The sequence below is a fragment of the Gymnoscopelus braueri genome (genome assembly GCF_963280865.1).
Source record: "Gymnoscopelus braueri genome assembly, chromosome: 16".
NCBI classification, from domain to species: domain Eukaryota; kingdom Metazoa; phylum Chordata; class Actinopteri; order Myctophiformes; family Myctophidae; genus Gymnoscopelus; species Gymnoscopelus braueri.
In genome coordinates, this window is record NC_137616.1 from 12,545,661 (window position 1) to 12,567,295 (window position 21,635).

Genomic DNA, 21,635 nt, shown 5'->3' on the forward strand with positions numbered 1-21,635 from the left:
CAGCTTAAAACGGCCTGGGGCCACTGTCACGAACGAGCGAAAACGGTTTCGACCAATGGGCTCGACCCACGAGCTTGCGCGTGGAGGTGGCGTAAAACGCGTCACAGAAGCCCTAAATACGCCCCGTCCGTCACATTTCCCAACCCGGAAGAAAGGGTGATTTAGGAGTATGCGCTGGGTGAGCAACTCAATGTGAGTGGATGGGTGGGGATTTCCGGTGCCCTCTCTATTATGTTTTAGCTCTATGGGTAGAGCACACCACTGGCTTATTCCCAATACACAAAGCATGGGCGGCAGAGGCTGCTGGGTGGGAGGGTGAGAGTGTGGGGTAGGGGACCAAATGAAAGTGACCTTTCCTTGATGGCGCTGCCCAGGTTTAGATACATCAGACTGGAGAATTAGCTCAGAGTGTGTGTGAGCGCAGAGCAGTGACAATAATGGCTCACTGGCAGCTCTCACATGCAGCCAAGCAGAACCTTCTGGTACAGCACCAAGCCTCGTTCATACTTCCTGGTATGACGGTTGTCGTCGTGCGCTGAAAATAGCAGTTCCACCAGCTCGTACTTTGTAGCCGTGAGCTTGTAGCATATATCTACAAGCGGATTTACTTGCTTGTAGATCTGCTAGTTCTGCCATGCGACACAGTCATATGGTGGAGCACAAACTAGGCACCAGGCTGCCAAACCCACACAGCAGCACTATGACACGCACGTACGCATGCACACACACACACACACACACACACACACACACACACACACACACACACACACACACACACACACACACACACACACACACGCATACGCATACGCACGCACGCACGAATGCATACGCACGCACACACACACACACATGCATACATACACACGCACACACACACACACACACACACACACACACACACACACGCATGCAAACACACACACACACGCATGCACACGCACACACACACGCACGCACTCGCACTCGCACGCACTTGCACGCACGCACCCTCTTCCTTCAACCCACGCAGGCATCTGTGATAAAGCATCCATTGTCTCTCATCTGGCATATTTGATCTATTTGCTCAAACAGGGTATATACTGTAACCGAGGAAAGTATTTTAAGATGACCTTTTCATTTATTAACAGCCTTACTGGCTTTTTTCCTTTTCTTTTCCTATGGCTCATGATGTTTTTTTTATTTGATATAATACACATGAGGTATATCATTATTATAATTTCATCTACTTGGTATGAAATAAAAATAAAACAAAGAATAAAAAGAGCCATATACCTTGAGGCAAGTTACAGTTGTTATATCCTTACCCATCTGTGTTACAAATGGGTAAATTAACACTGGGGATTTCACTGTGTAATGGTGACAAATTCTTTACTCAAGCATTGCTGAATTAGTTGAGCCTAATCAGAATGAATCATTTCAAAGGCATGAAGTTGTGTCATTAGAATGCAGTAGTCACACATTTCTACATAATGTAGTTTTACTGGCTAAAGGCTGTGAATGGTAGTCTGGTCTAGGAAACCATACATGGGACCAGATTCCTGTGAGTTCGCTTATCAGCCATATTTCAGGAAACGTGTGATGGATGTTAAGTACGGTGCACTGGCCCTTTTAGTTTTTTAAACAGTGTTTTTGTTCTTTTGTTATTTCCTGCGTTAAGCCCAAATGGACCAGTATCTGTTTTCCAAGGGAATTAATCATATTTAAATTGATGTTCGAACTCTTGGATAGTGTCAAGAGCTTGTAGATTGGCTTTCTCCAAATGCTCCCACGGGATGCATCTTGGTAAACACCACATTTCACTCCGGAGCCGCTGGCCCGACGGGCCTGTCTGCGGGTTTGTTTTGGCTTTGGGAAAGTGTAGTATTATATGGATACAAATCATTGGTGTATGGCCGGACGGTTTAACACATTAAGACCAGGAACGCATCTGTGTCACTTTTAGATTTCTTTGGCTGATCTGCTATTTTTTATTTTTTTTTAAGTTGTGAAAATGTGTGCAAATCTTTTAATATACAGTGTATATATACATTTTTAACTAAAATCTTTGCTTCTGGGGGTCCCTCCCTGGAACTAAATATTTTCAGATGGGGGTCCACGGCCAAATGCATATAATTTTGGGGGTCCTTGACATGAAAAGGTTTGAGAACCACTGATATATTTAGCAACATACGTTTTTTTCAAAAATCCCCCAGAAGCAATGATTTGAGTTAAAAATGTTCACTTAAAAATGTAATGTATATGTATATGTATATGTATATATGTGTGTGTGTCTGTGTGTATATATATATATATATATATATATATATATATATATATATATATATATATATTTTTTTTTTGCACACATTTTCAAGATTTTTCAAAAATAGCAGATATACATGCGCTTGTAGATCTGCTATTTTTGAATAGCCAAAGAAATAAAAAAAAATGACACAGATGCTTTCCCGGTCTTAATGGGTTAAAAATGTAAGAGGCCTAACACTCTTTAAAAATTCTTGATGTTTTTATTGGAAACACGAGAAGGTTATCGCAGGCCTGTGACATCACCCCTAAGAACTTCTTGAAGCCGTCTTGAAACGACGTCAAGGCTCTGCTACCTCTCCCTAGCTCCTGATAAGGACTCATCCATCAAACCCAGCATTCCACCTGTCCCGCTTTGCTCACGACTCCATCCAAAAGGGCATGTTTCGAAGATAAATAATTTTGGGGCGTCCTGCTATAGTAATTCAGGCAGTTAGTATGCATAACTGTGCAGCCGTAAAGGGCTGCAACGTTATGAGTTTAAATGGGGCTCACGACCTGTGTCGAATGCCATTGCCTCTTTCTCCGTACTCGCTCTTTCCTATCTTTCCTCACTGTCCTATCCAATAAAGTGACATTTCCTTAAAAACATAAAAACTAAAACAAAAAAATATTATCTTTTCTCCCTATGAGTTTTTATTTGTATCTTGTGTATCCACTTAAAGGAGATTCACACTCTGAGAAATTCACTTTTATTATCCTTTCTGGGTCCGCCGCAGCTAAAAACCCACGTCTATGGGACTTGCTCTAAATCACGTATTTTAATAGCTTTTTTTTTTTTTTTGCTGAGATCTGATGTTCATAGTGAGAGAAAACTATGCAATGTTATTTTTTTGAATGCGCTCCACCGGAAGTTCCGGTGGGGCTTATCAAGTTATATTTGTCGTATGACATTGTCGATCGGCTATTTTCAGGGAAGGGATTTGGTATAGACTACTGTATATAGAGCACCAAAGTCTGACGTAATTTACACATCCTACCTGGGTCGCGTTTCCCCCCCCCGTTCTGAATTCCCATAGACGTGTTTAATATCGCGTCAAATAAGAACTGTGTTCCAAAAATAAACAAATGACCCCGGCGGTTTGACTCATATGGATATGAAGCATCAACTGACGGTGAGAAAACGCTAATGTTACCTCTGACGAGGTCTGACGAATTAGTTAAAATTTCGCCAGATACAGACTGTATCAGATATGAGTGACTGATTATCATAAACGATACAGAGCCTCCTCCCTGACAATATCGCCGAGATAGTTTGTTTATTTTTGGACCACAATTCTTATATGAGACGATTCTAACTAAGATGACCCAATGTTATTCTCCATAGCTAAATTACTTAACGAACCAGGGGATGGACGAGTGACGTCAGGACTTCTGTACTCTATAGTGGGGGAAAGTAGCGTAGCATAGATCCCTGGGGGACACCGGTCAACCTGTTGAAATGAAACCTATTCACTGCTGAAGTTGGGAAAAGAGGATCAAACATAAAACAGACGTTTTCATAAAATGTTCCTTGTGACAAAAGTCATAGAAATAAAGAAAGAACATTTAAATGCTGACTTTGACACTAAAGGGAAATAAGAATAGATTTAACTGTGTTGCAAGTTTAACTCCCTTGCTGCCGTTTCCGGTATGTTAAATATACAGTGATGATACATGGATGAAGGACAAATGAAAGTTAAATCCTTGATCTGTGACTGTGGGGCACTTTAGCATAAAAGTTGTACTTGCTACATCATCAACAGTTGTTAGTGACATAGCTAGTGCAATTGTGCTTCCAGGTGACAGTATCACACTGAAATCTATATGCGAACCAGGAAATTAGAGATCCCCAATGACCTTTAAGGAAGCTACTCTAAAGAGAAAATTAAATTCACCACGAGGTAGGGTCAGTATTGAGGAAATTATTCAAAGGCTGCAATTTAAAAAAGTAGTAACTACTGTACTAAATATGGAAGAAGTTGAAGGCAAAGACTTATGCATGGGCGTGGCAATTTGCATAATGCAGAACTTGAGTGAATTGAAGACAAAAAAAAACACGCAGGTAACTTTTTGTAAGGAAAACGCTAAATACCAAACCGTTGCAGATCTGCTATTTTCACTCTTCTTAAAACATTCGTTTTCCGTCTTTGATCATTTTTATTTTATTCATAAAATGCTTTAAAAAAAAAAAAGGGCTTTTTCTGCCTTTATTTGAGAGGAAAGTAGGCTGACAGGAACTGGGGAGAGAGATGGGGGGGGGGGGGGTTGACGCACAGCAAAGGCTGTCGAACCCACGACACGCTGTAAGACTGGTTTATCAATCTATGTAGTTTGCGCCTGGACCGCTAGGCCAGCGGGCGCCCTCATAAAATGCTTTTTGAAAATGTTTGAATTTGTTTTCGACTTTTCGACTTTGTTTTAGCTTTTTTTGTGGAAATCCTTAGAAAATCGTTTAAAATAATAATCCTAGGTATAATTTTAGGAATGTCATAGTCAGTCAGTCTTGCTTGGTTCTCCTCAGTGGCTTAAGCAACGAGCTAACGCTAGTTGCTTGTTTCTGTACCTGGCAACACCGAGTTGCCAGGTTCTGGGAGAGAAACAAGCAACCAGCGTTAGCTCGTTCGGCATTAGCGTTAGCTTCTCATGGACTTTCAGTGCATGTTTGAGTATCATGAGACTCTACAATGAGCAGTAGTAGAGAAAAAAATAACTTTGCATCGGTTATAATAGACAAATTTCACTCATGCACGCGCTCCCATTATGCCAACGGAGGGGGTCGAAAAAATGGGGGGAATCGCTGGAAAAACTCAACGCCACTTTCTACGTGGGTGAGTGACTAACGACACATCAAAGATAACACTTAAAATGTCCGGATCTCTCCTTTAACTCTCAAAAACACATTGAACATCCTGTTAAACCTTCAAATTAAAACCATCTGACATGACAATGTAAACAATGACACATGCGTAGTGCGTATGTGCGCGTTCGCACGTGTGGCTAAAGCTCGCTCCTCCGTCTTCACTTGATTTCTGAACGAACCTGACCACTGAATGTAGCTCTATTGTTGAAGGCTGCTATGCTATCCTTTTCAACACATTTCAACACACCTTAATTGAGTGACTGTCTGTAGGCTATTTCCATTTTACTCTGCAAATAATCACGGATAAACGGGCGGACAACAGGTCCATTATTTGACGGGCGGCCGCGGGCGGTTCTGGTTCGTATTTTGAAATAATGATCACGGCCACGGGTGACGGGTGGGTTTACTCTGCAGATCTGATTATTGACGGGCAGCGCGGGTTCTCAACATTGGACCCGTGCAGGACTCTGCTTTAAGTACATTTTGATACCAGAACTTTTGTTCTTTTACTTTTACTGATTTTTTTAACAGATTATTTCTATATTACAGTATTGATACTTTTACTTAATACGCAAACCCGCTGTAGAGAATTAATTAATGAACACAGCTGTGGTGGTGTTGTTTTTGTTTGAGGCGTAACAAACTAAGCCAAAATGATGACGCTAAAATAAAAGTGAGTATAGCCTCACCTCAGCCTATCGTTATTATTATTATAGGACAATCAACAATTATTTATACTGGCATGTTTTGGGCTGAACCAGTCATCAGATTGAACAAATTTACCGTCGCATCTGGGAAAAGTATCCGCTGGTTGAATCTGCTTTGGTCGACAATGGTTGTTTAGTTTGCTGTTGTGTAGAGTAGTAGAGTATGGTAGGCCTGCTGAAAGTAGCAGATCTACAAGCCCAGCACGCTCTGCTGGACAAAATATATCATTACACCAGCAACGTGCTTTTTGAGCAAACCTTTTTTTTCCCTTTCATATCGGTCTTTTTTTTTCATATCGGTGAGAAATTTCACCGATACGATATGATCCGATATAACCAAATAAGGCCATATCGGGTACAGATATATCGGTGACCGATATATCGGTCGGGCTCTAGGTCAGGTACCAAGTATAAAGTCACTTTCCATCCCTGATATACTGTCTGTGCACAGCGCATAACCAACACTGCACATACTGTGGGTGCTCATATCCCCGGACGGGTATGGTGTAGTTAAAGGTTTCATGACATTCAGTTTTACAACATATTAAAAGTATTTATCATGGACCTTCAAACGTGTATTAAAAGTTTTAACAGAAAATCCACTGAATGTTCAAAGTTCAGTTTTTTTGGGGTCTATTTGAGGAACCCCCCAAAAAACATAAAAAATAAAAAAAGTGAAAATGAATGTCATAGAACCTTTAATGACAACATTTTGGAAACAAAAAATAAAGGGAGATTCACTCGCGACCCACGAAAATGGATCGGCGACCCACAAATGGGTCCCGACCCACTGTTTGGAAACCGTGCACTGTACACGGTGCAACTTGCATAGCAAATTGAAGTGGGATTGATGTCTCCATGTTCTGGCAGGAGGTTATAATTCCATCAGTAGCACATCAGCTCTTTCACAAAAAAAATCTATAGGTGCAAACTTTTGACAGGCCCCTCGCAAAACAGCTGATATATTGCTTTTACATAAGGAATAGATGCGGCGCTCCTGGCCACGCGGATCTCTGCATCCTTTTTGGACCTGGAAAATAAGCAATTTTCTACTTGGCTTAGGGCCTTCCTTCCATAGGAAGTGTGTGGATATATGTGACCTCTACTTGACAGTTTTGCTGATGTACTTGCTGCTGAGGCTGGCATGTATAAATGAATCTCAATTTCCTTTATTAATCCTTTAAGACCGGGATCGCGTCTGTGTCAATTCTTTTTTTTATTTCTTTGGCTATTCAAAAATAATAGCCAAAGCCGCGCTATGAGCATATATACAAGCTCATTGCGCGGCACCGAGTGCCGCGCTACGAGCTTGTAGATCTGCTATTTTTGAAAAATCGTGAACATTTGTGCAAATCTTTGAATATATATATATTTTAACTTGAATCTTTGCTTCTGGGGGATTCTACAAATGTCTTCTATATCCTAACAGTTTTTTTTTTAACGAATGTTGCTATAATCAGTGCTTCTCAAACATTTTCATGTCAAGGACCCCCAAAATTAATGTATTCGACCACGGACCCCCATCTCAAAATATGTTGTTCCAGGAACCTCCCAGAAGCAGAGATTTGAGTTAAAAACATTCGCTTTAAAAATATATATATATTCAAAGATCTCCACAAATGTTCACGATTTTTCAAAAATAGCAGATCTACAAGCTCGTAGCGCGGCACTCGGTGCCGCGCTTTGAGCTTGTATATCTGCTATTTTTGAATAGCCCAAAGAAATCAAAAAAATGGCACAGATGCGTTCCCCCGGTCTTAATGGGTTAATTTCAAACGTCACTATAAATTTGCCTCTAAGTGGACCTGACCCAACAACATTTCAGCTTTTTGCTACCGTATATACAGTACAAGGGGAAGTGACTCTTATCAGATTCACTCCCACGACCGCACACGCAGCAGCATTGTCCAGAAGACATTCATGATACAGAGTTTACGTTTGAGCCTTTCCCTCCCTCACGAAACATGGCGCGTTTGTTATGAAGCAGTTTTGTCAGTTTTTGTCAGTTTTGTCCAGATGCAAGGGTTTGTGTGGTTAAGTAACTAATTCACTAAGTCTCTACCAAAGTCTCAAGTTCAAAGTCTCTGAGATTTTAGCTTGCCAACAACACATACTTCCAGGATTAAAATCTAAGTCAAAGAGGAAATGCATCATGCAGTATTTACTGCGAAACGTAGCATGTGTGTATACGCTTGTAATTAATAGTGAAAGTTTTTCTAAAACCACCAACAAAAAATGGCATTTCTTCAGATCTGGCTTCAGAATCGGCTCTGGCAAAACACCCACATCTAATTGTTGTCTTAACATCACAGAATGTGGCTTTGAAATGTCATTTCCATGGTCGCTTGATTTGAAGCCAGATTGATTGTCTTTATAGAACAAAAAGACAAAATGCCTTCTCCGGTTCACGCTCATATCCGAAGCCAGATGTGAAGAGCACATATTTTTTCCACTCGTGTAAAGGTAGGGTTCGCCGCCAAAGTAGAGACAGCGATCTCTCAGAATAGCCTGGCCCCCACGTGACAGCCAACGGCACTCAAAGCCTGCCAGGGTTGGTATGGCCCGGGCAGAGCTGGAGAGAGAACTTCATCTCGAAATATGATGGCATCTGTCTCTCACAAGCAGCCATGGCTCCTCATTACAGCCAGTTTCTTTGACTGGTTGTTCAGACAGTCAGCTGTCACGGTTCATCAGCCATTCCCGAGGTATAGGGCCAAATAAACAGCTGCCACAAGCCTTTTCTCGGCTGCGAAAGGGAGCCATGTGGAGATAAACGCCGGACCACGGCATTCTGGAGAGGCTCCAGCCCCTTCTGTTTTGTCTTATGTCTGTGTAATATCACCCTGTGTTCGAATTATATTAACCCATTCAAACCGGGAACGCATTCTGTGTAACCACTTTAAACATTATTTTATACTTTTAGATTTTTGAAAAATCGTGAAAATGTGTGCAAAACGTTGAATGAATATATATATGTATATATATATATATTTTAAAGCAAACTTTTTTAACTCAAATCTTTGCTCCTGGGGGGGTCCCTGGAACAACTAATTTTGAGATGGGGGTCCGTGGCCAAATACATATAATTTTGGGGGTCCTTGACATGAAAAAAGTTTGAGACCCACTCATTATAGTTTGAGTTAAAAATGTTCGCTTTAAAAAATATACATTGAAATGATTTAAAAAAAAGTAGCAGATCTACAAGCTCATAGCGCGGCACTCGGTGCCGGGCTATGAGCTTGTAGATCTAATATTGTAGATCTAATATCATGAATCATCATGAATAAATAAAAAAATTACACGGATGCGTTCCTGGTCTGAATGGGTTAAATTGATGTTCCCAAATTATGATCTAATTGCCATTTGAGCGGTTCAGAATGTAGTGATAACCTACGTACTGTCTTCTGAGTACTTTTTAATGTTACTTCTTGAAACTTATGTATATCTTGAGTAACAACAACGGGTAAATAAGCCTGTATTTATGTATTTAGGCTGTACCTGCCTGGGGCATTGGGTCATACACAGAAAGACAGAGTGGCTTGTTCTGTCAGAAAAACCTTGCAGCGTCACAGACAGTGGTGGCTTATCCAACGGGCTTGAGGTGCTGAAGCACAGGGCACCAACCTTGGGGGGGGGGGGGGCCACCAAACGGCGTGAAAAAAATAAATAAACGCCGAAAAACGCCGAAATTTAGAAGCAGGGCTCTCAGCTTCTAGATCTGCTATTTTCAAAAGATTTTTACAAATTTGAAAACTTGAAATGGGACATTCTGCATAATGAGTAAGTTTACTGTTGGTACTTTAAGTACATTTTGATACCAACACTTTTGTACTTGTAAAAACTTGTAACGGAGTATTTCCACATTGCAGTATTGATATTTTTTACTTAAGTAAAACACTAAGAGTACTTTTTCGACCACTGCGGGCTGGTTGAGAAGCTGGTGTGCGGGCCTGCAGGCTTTTCCTTTGGCATCAACCTTGTGCATGGAAGGGGTGACACACTCTCCACCACGCCTTGCCCTGCCAAACACCTCCCTTGTGTGATCCCGCAGCATTTTTCCAAAGAGCATCGAGACGAAAAGCACAGGATTTTTCTCTCTTCTTCCCACTCAGAGTGAAAGCCTATGTGGTCAGACAGTGAGAGATGGAGGTGGCTAAGGGGGTGGTCATAATCCCGGCTAAATCCCTGCAAGGTTGTACACCTGACCCAATGGTACTGAAAATAAATTAATTCCCCTGCACTGTAACGATTTCTTTCAGTGGCTTCCAACTCGGGGAAGTGAGCCTGGATTCTTAAGACTCCCGTCTACTTTTTCCCCTCGCTGCTTCTTATCACATCCTAAAGGAGAGCTCGTGGACACGAGCAAACGAATAATCGCAAAATAACAAGGACGCCCTTGATCTCCCTGTCTGACCACTCCTGGCATCCTCCTCCTCCGGAGAGACCAGCACACACACACTTGTTCCTCCCTCTAGTATTCTTGGGCTTTAATACTGTTCACTTGCTCAAGGGTACAGACATTACCTTATCCCCCACTCCTTCGGGAGGATTTCTTGATACATACGCTGAGTTCTTGCAGGCCGCTTTCAGAAAGTAGCCTTGGCAATGGGCTATCTTTATCACCGTGCCATGTCTTCTTCCTTTTGGCCGAGTGATCGGGGGGTAATGGAGTATAGTGGATGCCAGAAAGAGGAAGGAATTCAGTTTCTTTGGTTCACTGTCTGATGCACGGCAGATCATAATTATTTTTGACCCATTAAGACCGGGAACGCATCTGTGTAACCACTTTAACCATTATTTTATACTTTGGCTATTCAATGATAGCAGATATACAAGCTCATAGAATCGCAACGCATTGTGAGCTTGTAGATCTGCTATTTTCAAATGGCCCGAAATGTAGGGCTGAAGTGGTTAATGTATGTTTTGTAATGTCAACATCTACAAAGTAACTAGTAACTAAAGTTTCACATAATTATAGTGGAGTAAAAGTATAATATTTGCCTCTGAGATGTAATGGAGTAGAAGTAAAGGTTTTGGACATTGGAAATACTCAGGTAAAGTACAAATACCTCAAAATTGTACATAAGTACAGTACTTGAGTACATGTACGTAGTTACTTTACACCACTGCGAATGCACATGTAGTGAAATGAAATGTTACAAAGTCCAGCATACATAGGGTGAGCGATAAAAACATTGCAATGGAAAAAATTGCAATCGTGGACGAACCAATAAAATCAAAAGTACTTGAGTTCATGACTGTCATTTGTCACTGGCATCTCGTACAGAATAACCCCATCCATCTGAGGGTGATTTTATTGTACATGAACAGTGATCACTGGACAGAAATGGCTTGGTGTGCATTATGCACATTACAGCCCTTGCCTTGGCTCTCTCCCAAGCCGTTTTTCAGCCACATTAATTTTCAGGTACATTGCATCTGCTCCAGACAAGCAGATAATGCCAATGTCAATGTGCAGTGTAGCTAAATATTGAGACTCTACCATCATCACTTTAAGATTTTCAGTTCATCTCTATATTTTGAAGACATTGAAGATGGTGACTGAAAAGCGGTAAAATAATCTGTGTTAAGTGGTATATCAGTGGTTCTCTCAACCAGTGGTCCGGGGACCACCAGTGGTCCTTGAGGGGGTTCCAGGTGGTCCCCAGCTAAATGATGGAGAGTTGGTAACCAAATGGACCCTTATAACGTAGATCTTTAACTCTTGAGGGCGTAAAATGAAAGCAAATGGACCCGTAAGAGTAAAATTATAGTTAAACATCTGCATTACTTAAATTACAAAAAGTCTACACAATTAGAGAATGTAGAAGAATTGTTCTTTTGATCAACGTTTGCCTGTCATCTCTCCTATTGGTACCAACATCAATACAGCATGGAATAGTGGACAAAATCGTATCCAACAATAACAAAATATTCTAAAGTCTTGGGTCTGAGAGGCTAAATCTCATCAAATGGTGGTCCGTGGCTCAAATGCCGAATAAATGATGGACCTTGATATGAAAAGGGTTGAAAACCACTGTGGTATACGATTAACAACAAAAATGTGCAGACAAAATTGTATATGGTGAGAATTGATTATCGTGACAGCTGATGAGGGTATTGACTCTACGGAGGAACATAACGTACTGATGAATATAAACGTTTTCATTTAAATGATGCATGTAAGGGTGAGAGATACTGCATGGACAGTCACACACTGTTATCCCAGGGGACTACTTGTGTGTTTGTATAAATCACTCCTGCAACAACCTCTTTTTTTATGCCATCCCATGTTCTAATCTAGACCATTGGTTCTCAAAGTGGGGTCCGGGGACCCCCAAAATAGCTCATAGCGCGGCACCGATTGCCGCGCTATGAGCTATTTTTTGAAAAATCATGAAAATGTGTTCAAACCTTTTGAATATATATATATATTTCTAAGCGAACAGTTTGTAACTCAAATCTTTGCTTCTGGGGGGTCCCTGGAACAAAATATTTGAGATGGGGGGTCCGCGGCCAAATACTCATCATTTTAGGGGTCCTTGATATGAAAAAGTTTGAGAACCACTTATCTAGACAGAGTGGTCAAAATGTTGGGTGTAAAGATATTATTCAACTAGGGCTGCAAATGGATCATTTTCTTAGCAATTATTATATTGATAACTTTTTCTATTCAGAAGTTACAGTATATGTATATGGATGTGATGGACGTTAATCAGTTCTTCTTTGCCCCGTGAACAACCTTCCCTCAAAGTTTCATGGTGTTGCGTGAATCCCTTCGTTAGTTACAGGTAGTGGCGTAAGGTAGTTACAACGGGCCCCAGTGTATGCTATTATATATGACAGGCCCCAGTGTACACTAGTTACTAGTTATGTAATCTCTCAAGAACAGATTCCGAGCTGCGCCACTGCATCTGTTGGGAGGGCGATTCAGAAGTTGTGAGCGTTGGCCTACAAGTGGGCGGGCCTGAGCTCATGAAGTAAGCCGCGCTTTAACCAATCAAATGTAGTGGCCGGGATTTACATCTGTGCGTTCGCTTTCTAATGCGTTTCCACTGGAAACAAACAATCTATCGAATACTTCAAACAAATGTGCTGAAGAGGTTTTACATGTTCAATATTGTGTAATTGAGCAACTCTCGTAAGTACGCTAGCAAAAAGCTTGTCGTGTATAACATCCATGTTCCGTGGGAAAAATGTTGTTAGTGTTAAGTGGGAGAAATGGTACGTCCTACGGGGGAAACTCCCCCCTGTCAGGTGATAAGAAGCGGTCTGCTAACTCCTCATGCATTGAAGGAAGCATGAGCTCAGTTCGGGGCTGTCCCTAGGCTGGCAGAGGGAGAGTAGCACCCAGGATTACATGCTGACACCTCATCCGCACTGCCAGCGAGCGAGCGTTCTGGCGGCGACGTCGCGCGAAAAACTGTCCTCATTTGGGGTGATATGGAGCGTCGGCCATCGCGTTGCGACGTAGCATTAACCAATCATATTAATGGTGGGAAAAGTACTATATTTTTGGCTTAAGTAAAAGTATCAATACTGCGATGTAGAAATACTCTGTTACAAGCAAAAGTCCGGAATACAAAATGTACTTGAGTAAAAGTACAAAAGTATTGGTATCAAAATGTAGGTTAAAGTAGGCTACCAAAAGTAGAAAGTAGCTAGGTGCAGAATGTCCCATTTCAGTTTACAAATGTATAAAAATCTTATACTAAATCTATAAACAATAGCAGATCTACAAGCTCACAATGCCTTGCATCACTTGTAGATCTGCTATTTTCAAATGGCTGAAATGTATATAGGGCTGAAGTGGTTAATGTATGTTTTGTAATGATAATCAAAATCTACAAAGTAACTAGTAACTAAAGTTTTCAAATAATTGTAGTGGCGCAAAAAAAAAAAAAAAAAAAAGCTCCGCTATTTATGTATTGCTGTCAACTTTTCGATCAGTTAGAAGTTCAATAGGAATTTTACATTTTCATTAGGAAACATAGCCTATGTATCCCACATTTTCAGGACAATTCCCGAAGAAGCAATAAATAAATAAATAGCGGCTGTGGTGGAAGTGGAAAGTAACTAGTACATGTACTCAAGTACTGTAGGCCTACTTAAATACAATTTTGAGTTCTTTTTTACTTTACTGGAGTATTTCCAAATTTCAATACTTTTACTTCTCCACTACATCTCAGAGGCAAATATTCCTACTTTTACTCCACTACACAATAATTTGAAAACTTTAGTTAGTTACTTTTCAGATATACATTATTAAATTATAAAACATAGCCGATCTACAAGCTCACAATGCATCACCATGCCTTGTGAGCTTGTAGATCTGCTACCTATTTTCAAACATTTTAGTACTTTTACTTTAGGTAGGCTACTTTAAGTATATTTTGATGCCAATACTTTTGTACTTTTACTTGTTGTTGTAACAGAGTAGCCTATTTCTTCACATTATTTGCTACTATTACTTAAGTAAAATATGATATCTGACTACTTCTTCCACCACTGAATAGCGGAGCTTTTTTCACTCACTGTAGCCTACTGTTTGATGGTGGTCGCTTGAACTTTATAGGCTATAAATAAAATATGAAGTAATGAGGGTCGCAAAATTGCTTGCTCAGGGTGGGATGTCGGGTCTCTTCTCTACATGTAAAGTGTCTTGAGACAACTTGTTGTGATTTGACACTTTAATAAAATTGAATTGAATTGAATTGACTATAGGCCTAGCCTACTGTGTTTAGAACAATCCTCAAATATGAAGAACAAAGTGATGTGCAGTAGCTGATGTGTTGTCCGTCCACTATAATAAGTTCCTCCACTCTTTATAAAACGTCTGACAATAAAAAATAATAGCCTATAGATGTATATCGAACAGGCACAAAGCACTATTTTTTTTCACTCTATGACAAAGCAGTGTGCAGAGCAGATCTCAACCAGGTCCACAATGGAAACAAGTTCGGGTTTTTTGTGTTATCCTTTTAACAACCATTGTAAAATCCTACCTCTGTACTGTTTACAAATCTGTTAATAAAGTATTTAATCAATAAATAAAAAACAATAAAAAGTGTTTGGGGGCGGGGCACAGCCGCGAAACCTCGCTCAAATAGAGACCCTGCAGGCACGGTGGCGCAGTCGGTAGCGCTGTCGCCTCACAGCTAGAAGGTCCTGGGTTCGATTCCCGCCGGGGGACGCTGTGGGCGCCGGGGGCGTGTCTTCTCCTCCGCGTCATCAGCGCCCATACCCTAGGTGGGGTTGGCGAAAGGGCCTACTCTGTGTGGAGTTTGCATGTTCTCCCCGTGTCTCCTAGGGTAGTTAATACCCTCACAAAAACATGTAGTAATCCTGGTCACTATACCGCCTCCCCCATGACAGCCTGATGGAGGGGAAGGGAACTGGTTGGAATAACGTGTTCCTTCCACGCGCTACGTCCAACCAGGGAAACTCCCCCCTGTCAGGTGACAAGAAGGTCAGTTGGCTCTCATGCCTGAAGGAAGCATGAGCTCGGCCCTGGCCTCCCTACTGTGGGGGACTGGTATAATGCTGGAGTAGGGCTGGTGTAGTGCCCAGGATCACTTAGGAAATTGGCACCGGGTGAAAAAAATGGGTTACAAAAATCGCGGGATAAAAATTTAGTAAAAAAAACAAATCGAGACCCTGCGAGCGAAAATAGGAGGGGTGGACGACGTCGCTGCACGGTTCGTTGTCGCTCGCGGTAGGTCAGGACGGTCTCATTGAAAAACATGTATTTTAATGACATTTCATCGCCCGCTCGCGTCGCGTCGCATCGCTGGCAGTGCGGATGGGGTGTGAGGCATTGGCGCTGGGTGAAAAAATAGGGTTACAAAATCATGGGATAAAAAGTCTGATCATAACTTTTAAACTATAATAAACGGAAATAAAAACAGGCATAACATCTGTCACTGTCTGTCAGAAACCAGCTAACTACATTTTTCATCTTTTTATTTGTTTTTCATAAATCAGTGCTATTGAACACACACAGGTCTGTGTGTTGGTTAAAAAAATATCGATCCAATGAAAATCGCTTCTGACAAAACCAGCTAACTCCATTGGATCCTCAAACTTTCTGCTAAACCAGCTAAGTCCACCAAAGGGGGGTGGAGTTAGCTGGTTTTGCTGACTCCAGGCTCCACCCCCTTTTAACCTCCAACCTCATTGTGAGCTTGGAGGTCCATTTAACTGTTCTTATCAATGATGAGCAAAACCTCCTAACTCCACTTTTTGTTTAGTTTTTGTCATTTCTTGAAAAATTAACATGTTGGAGTTAGCTGGTTTCTGCTCGACGACAGCAGAGCTAAAACATAACGTTACCGCAAGAGCCCTGACCTTACTTGAACAGGAGAGAACACATTTGTAGCGGAAAGGAGATGAGAGCACGTCAACAAGATAAAATAATTGCCTCATGAAAGGGAGACCGAGAGTTATAGAAAACTCAGGATTACCGAGAGTTTTGAATCCTGATATGAAAAGGTAATCCATCCCTTTGTTTTCCCTTTTTCGGCAGAGAGAGGTATAAAGGCTAACAAAGAAGGCTAGGACAACCTTGTTTGTTACATTTCAAATGTCACATACTGTGTATTACAGGTTATTATGTAGCTACAAAGGGGATGAAAAGGAGAGCGAGATGTGGAGTGATGCACGCCGTCCAGGTGCTGCGGTTGAGCACATGAAAAGAACACAAACGTGGCCTTAGATCAACTCTGAGCAGTGCTAAGAAGCTGTAAGGCTCACTTTAATCCTTAATGTGCTCTGCTCTAAAGCTGTCAGAAAGGTCAGACTATCGTCCCATATCTCTATGGATTAGGATAACATAACGCTAGGTTTTTCTATGTATTGTTGTGTGCCGTCAGGAATTAGCATACCCTTTCACCCAAAAAATGTTGTAATTCAAAAGGGCATGAAATCCTCCTGAATATTATCTTTTTGTTCTTTTGCATGATATTGGATTCTTAAGATGATGAATGGTCTTTTAAAAAGAGCTTTTTTTTCTTTTCCAGATTTTGTTAGGTGGGTTTTGATTCCCCCCCCTTATCTTGATCCACCCAACAATGAAGGATTAAAAGATACGATTATTTCTTACAGAAACCACGAAATAGGCAGCTTTTTACACGCCTAGATAGCCGATGGAACAGAAAAGTCAATAGATTATATCCTCATACGAAATATAGGGCCCGGAGAAATATGAATTAGATTAGATATTAGATTCTTTATTGCCACGCGTTTGTCGCAACGTGAAATGGCTTTCAGTGAAGCAGGTTAATTGAGTAGCACGATTGCATACATTGACAGCATTTTTGTAGTTTTTCAGAAAACTCTTAGGATTTAGAACAGTGGTTCTCAAAAATAGCAGATATACAAGCTCACAGCGTGTCACTTCGTGGCGCACTGTGAGCTTCTACATCTGCTATTTCTGAACATTTTTGAAAAAAAACAAGTCTTCTCTTCTGGGGTTCCCTGGCATAACACAATTTCAGATGGGGGTCTGGGGTCCTCGGGCAAATACATATCATTTTGGGGGTCCTTGGCATTAAAATGTTTTGATGATTTAGAAGGCATTTTGTAGAATCTGCCTCAGGTCTTTATGGGTTAAGAAGAAAAAACAAGGCAGCCTGCTTTTTTTCTTCAACCTCGTCGGACAATCATCTTGTGTCTCAAGTTCATCATCTTGTGTCTCAAGATGACTGTATCGTAAAAGCCATAAATGATAAATACATTGAACAAAGAAGATTGTCAAAAATATGATTGTGTTTTTCATAAAATAGATAGAGGAGGTTAACTATCACTGAAGACCCCTGAGCCCACAAGAACCTTAGGATTCCTATTCTTGGCATGTCATAATAGTCGAACATTCGGCAATCTACTGTACAAAACTCACAACGCATCCTCTTATGTTAGACGAAGAGATTTGGTGTAAAGGAAAAGAACCCTGTGGAAATATATAGGGTTGAAGCAATCTGGGAACCCATCGTCAAAAAAAAAGAAAGAACAGCGCCCTCTGCTGTTTTTTTTACCTTTTGATTTGACTCTGGGGGAGTGATTAACTAGAGTACTAGACCTATGCTCACTGGAAACCGGGGTTTTGGTCTGCCCTCAGCGCTCCACTTCCGGTGGTGCACCTATGTTTTCATTCCCACTAACAATATTTCTCCACAGAACACTAACACCATTTCTCCCAAAGAACATGGATCGTTTTGGTTATAAGCCCACTTGTTTCTATGATGAAAGAGCAAGTTAAAATGTTACTAACTTTCCGTGGTTTTGTCGGCGCCGAGGACGCTATTGTTAAATGAGTTTGGGTTTGTTTCCAGTGGGAAGCGAGCGCACAGCTGTAAATCCCGCCCACTATATTTGATTGGGTAAAGCGCGGCCTTGCTTCCTGATCTGATGGCCCGCCCAACTTGTAGCCAATGTGCATAGGTTCTCAACGGGGCTCCCGACAGATTCAAGCCCAGCTCTGAATCTGTTCTTGAGGGATTAGGGTTGAAGTGGTTAAAACTCAAATTCATACTAAACCATTATTCTATTATATAAAGGAGTGGGTGAAATTATTTTGTGCTAGGTTTCCTATACGACTATGCAACTACATTGTTAGTGGGGCTCAGTGAGTCATTCACTCTCTGAGCCAGCTATATAATGATGATGACACCGAATATGCAGGCTTTTAATTAACCAACACTGTCTGGTTGGAGCCAAAATGCGTCTGCGTCCCGTACTGTATTGTGCATCATTACCAGCTCAGTCATCTTGTGTTAAAGCCAAATGGTGATTGACAGAGCGGTGGGCATGTGGTAATTAGGGTAATTTTTGCATGTACGACGAACGAATAGCCATTTGATGTGTAAAGGTACAGTAGGTAGGTTATTAAGAAGTACGGGATGTTCGTCTGATGTCCTCGGTTTATTCATATTGATAGCCAAAGCAATTCAGCTAATGGAGATTATACAACGTTTGACCCAAGGGCCCAGCATCCGCCTTTGAAATTGAGTCTATATAGGAAGTAAAAGTTCATATGAATGGCCTGTAGTTTTGCTGTTTTACCCCTGCTGGTCTCAGAAGAAATAACGCTCTATGCAAGCGGATGGGTTTTTGCCAAACTTTACACTTGATTTTATTACCTTAATAAACATTGTCATAAATACTTTATGCTTCCAGTTGATAGGTTAAAGTCTTCTTTCAATCGCCATGATATGCGTTTTGGTAAATTATGGTCCCATTTTATTTTAAAAATTGATGATAAAGTAGGGTATGCTGTAGGAGGGGCGTGGCTACCTTGTGACGCTTTGATTGACAAGCTACACAACCAATAGCATTAATTCCCCACCCGTGCTCTTGTCCCAACCAATAGAAATAATTTTTCAAAAGCACCGGATCAAGGACGCAGAGAGCATTTGAGAACCAAGGGGGACAGGTTTTTTTCCCCCTTTTATTTCTGTTTTTTCGTACTTTAATTCGGTTAATTCGGTACAAAAAAATTTACTCCATGAAGTGTAGATGTGTGGCAAAAAGGAAACGTCTCTCCATCGCGCACCTCTCCATTCAGAAATGGATAATAAGAGCCGCCGTCCTAAAAACACCCTCGCCCCGGGTCGGTCTAATCTGGCTGGCCTCGGTCTGCGGAAAAAAATGGGGCAGCATGTTTTAGGATGAGCGTTCCCGTTTTCCACCCGGAAAAACCTCCGGCTCGTCGGAGGTTTTTTCTTTCTATTTTTTCTTCGTCCCAGAAGTGGGGGGGGATATCACCCCCCCCCCCCCCCCCAATGGAACTGGATACGTCTATGGTTTGACCTCACGATCTTATTGTAATGTATATACCGTTGCCTGTGCCTGTGCTTTTACTTCCAGACCAAAATTCTGTGACATTTCTCATGAACTGAGGGTAAAAAATCCCAAATGTGTTGTAGTGTGCTTTATAAGCTCTGTGCATAACTGGAGTCTCCAGCTGGTTTCCCCAAAGTAGAGATATCCGTTTCCGGTTCAGTTTCCCAAAAGCTTCCCCTTGCAAATTTTAAACTGGAATTAAATCTGCTGCCAAGTCAGCGTGTGTCCATTTTTTACATCCCACACCTGTTATCTAGCCTCAGGATTTTTCACACATTCATACACTCTGAATAATCAGCAATAACACATTCCTTTTGAGGAGGAGGGGGGGCGGGCTGAATGTCTTACCAAATGGACACTTGAAAGCGGAACACGATTCCCCCTCCTCGCCGATGATGGTCAAGAAGATGGCCTAGCACGACAGAAACGCAGCTCATCCTGCTGTTTGAAGAGACGTGCATTTAACCCATTAAGACCGGGAACGCAACGTCATATTTATAGATTTCTTTGGGCTGTTCAAAAATAGCAGATATACAAGCTCGTAGCGCGGCACAGAGTGCCGCGCTACGAGCTTGTAGATCTGCAATTTTTTGGGAAAATTGTGGGTCTTTGAAATTTATATATATATTTTTAAGCCAATATTTGTAACTCAAATCTTTGCTTCTGGGGGATTCTACAAATGTCTTCTAAATCCTAACTAATGTTGCTATGATATCAGTTGTTCTCAAAAATGATATGTATTTGGCCGTGGACCCCCATCTGAAAATATTTTGTTCCAGGGACCCCCAGAAGTTGTAACAGAGTAAAAATATTTTGCTTAATATAAAATATATAATTAAAAGATTTGCACAAATTTTCACGATAAAAAAAAATAGCAGATCTACAAGCTAATGCGCGGCACTCGTTGCCGCGCTATGAGCTTGTAGATCTGCTATTTTTTAATAGCCAGAAATGACACACAGATGCGTTCTTCCCGGTCTCAAAGGGTTAAGCCCCCGCTGTGATGAGTACTTCCCTATAAGCGGTTTGACATAAACCATCTGGCTGAGTGGTGGTTGAGTTTCCCCTGTCCTTCGGGCTGTGAACATCGCCATCTCCCTTCCCAAGAGCACCGCCGACAAACGGCGAGGGTTAGAGGGAGTACCCCGCTGAAACATGGCCCGGAGGATATAGACAGGCAGAGTAGAGAGAGAGGGAGAAATATTTCACCCTTGCTGGTTTTCAGTGGTGGAAGAAGTACGCATATATTTTACTTAAGTACAAGTAGCGATACCACAGCATAAAAAATACTCCGTTTACCAGTAAAAGGCCTGTGTTAAAAAATGTTACTTGAGTACAAGTACAAAAGTATTGGTATCAAAATGTACTTAAAGTACCAAAAGTAAAAGTACTAAAATGTTTGAAAATAGCAGATCTACAAGCTCGTTGTGAGCTTGTAGATCTGCTATTTTCAAATAGCCTAGTTATAAAATGGGGCTGAAGTGGTTAATTCATGTTTTATAATAATTTATATCTGCAAAGTAACTAGTAACTAAAGTTTTCAAATAATTGTAGTGGAGTAAAAGTACAATATTTGCCTCTGAGATGTAGTGGAGTAGAAGTAAAAGTACAGAAAATTGGAAATACTCCAGTAAAGTAAAAACATACCTCAGAATTATACTTAAGTGCCTGCCAAGGCAGAGTGCAGTAACTACGAAAACAAAAATCACTGAAAAATTGGTTTAAAAGTGATTCAACTGGTCAGCCAAATGAGATATCGGCATATAAGTGATATTACACTAATTGTACATCTGTTCTTGAGGTAATTGTTTATCCCCCAACATCACAAAGGCTAATTTGACCTTTGGGATGCACAAATAAGTCGGTGTGTCCAAAAACGTAGTTACTGCTCTTTGGCTTGGCAGGGCAGAGTACTTGAGTAAATGTACTTAGTTACTTTA